The following is a 1,706-nucleotide window of genomic DNA, read 5'->3' on the forward strand; positions in this document are numbered from 1 at the left end:
CCATGGCCACAGGCCCCGCCCTCCCCCGCTCGGCAGGCTCCACCCCCCTCCCCAGACCCCGCCCCCTTTCCCTGAGGCCCCGCCCCTCACTGAGCGCGCGCGGCAGCTCGTGCAGGGCCAGCCCCGCCCCCGCCGCGGCCCCGGCACTGCCCGAGGTGGCGAAGGCGGATCCGAGAGCGAGCCCGTCCGCCAGGCGATGGAGACCACCTCCCACCGACACCAGCAGCGACGCCCGGGGGGCACCTGGGGACACAGAGAGACCCCCGTCACACCCCCACACCGAGCCCGTCCGCCAGGCGATGGAGACCACCTCCCACCGACACCAGCAGCGACGCCCGGGGGGCACCTGGGGACACACAGACACCCCTGTCACACACCGACACCCCTGTCACCCACTGACACCGACAGGGACTGCAGGGGTGGAGCTGGGACAGGGGGACAGGGGTCATCATGGGGCACCCACAGGACACCCACGGGCCACCCACAGGCACCTATAGACACCCACAGATCACCTGGGGACAACCACAGGTCACCTGTGGTCACCCACGAGTCTCCCAGGGACATGCAGGGATCACCTGGAGAAACCCACGGGTCACCCACAGGCCACCCAGGAACACCCGCGGGTCACCTGGGGACACTCGCAGGCCATTCAGGGACACCCACGGGTCACCCACGGGTCACCCGAGAACACTCACAGGCACTCATGGACACCCACAGGTCACTCTGGGTCACCTAGGGACACCCACAGGTCACCTGGGGACACCCACTGTCACCCACAGCTCCCTCAGAGTCACTCAGAGGTCCCCTGGGGTCACTCACAGGTCACCCACGAGTTACCTGGTCACTTCCACGGGCACCCACAGTTACCCAGGGGCACCCACAGGTCACCCCTAGGGCAACTACAGGTCACCTGAGAACACCCACGGTCACTCATGGACACCCACGGGTCACCCAGGGTCACCTGGGGACACCCACAGGTCACCCTAGGACACCCACAGGCCACCTGAGAACACCCACGGTCACTCGTGGACACCCACGGGTCACACACAGTCACTTATAGACACCCAGAGGCCACCCGGGGTCACCTGGGGACACCCACAGGACACCTACAGGTCACCCACAGACCACCCGGGGTCACCTGGGGACACCCTCAGGTCACCCACAGGTCACCTGGGGTCACCCCCAGCCCCCACCCGTGTCTCCCGAGTCCCACCCCCAGCACGCAGGGTCCCTCAGGGGTCCCTCAGGGGTCCTCTCAGGGGTCTCTTGGGGTGTCTTAGGGGTTCCCGGGGGGTTCCTCGTGGTCCTTGGGTGTTCCCGGGGTGTTCCCGGGGGGTCCCGGGGTGTCTCAGGGGGTCCCAGGGGGTTCCTCGTGGTCCTTGGGTGTTCCCGGGGTGTTCCCAGGGGGTCCCAGGGGGTTCCTCGTGGTCCTTGGGTGTTCCCGGGGTGTTCCCAGGGGGTCCCGGGGTGTTCCCAGGGGGTCCCAGGGGGTTCCTCGTGGTCCTTGGGTGTTCCCGGGGGTCCCCGGGGGGGTCTCGGGACCCCCCAGCAGGCTCCCGGCGCGGCTGCAGCCGCACGGCCCAGTGGCCTAATGGACAAGGCATCAGCCTCCGGAGCTGGGGATTGTGGGTTCGAGTCCCACCTGGGTCGGGGGGGTCCCCTTTTACCGGGGCACGGGGCGGGGGTCGTACCGTGGCCCTGCAGGT

The 1,706-nt window shown here is 68.9% G+C and overlaps 1 non-coding gene across 1 annotated transcript; it reads left to right on the forward strand.

The window, feature by feature from the left end:
* The first annotated feature begins 1,577 nt into the window (after positions 1-1,577).
* On the forward strand, positions 1,578-1,650 carry TRNAR-CCG. The gene has a single exon. It is a non-coding gene; the product is annotated as a tRNA-Arg (tRNA).
* The last annotated feature ends 56 nt before the right edge of the window (positions 1,651-1,706 follow it).

This window comes from Empidonax traillii, unplaced genomic scaffold (genome assembly GCF_003031625.1).
Source record: "Empidonax traillii isolate 1590-97213 ecotype Southwest subspecies unplaced genomic scaffold, ASM303162v1 scaffold3856:size10734, whole genome shotgun sequence".
Classification (NCBI taxonomy): domain Eukaryota; kingdom Metazoa; phylum Chordata; class Aves; order Passeriformes; family Tyrannidae; genus Empidonax; species Empidonax traillii.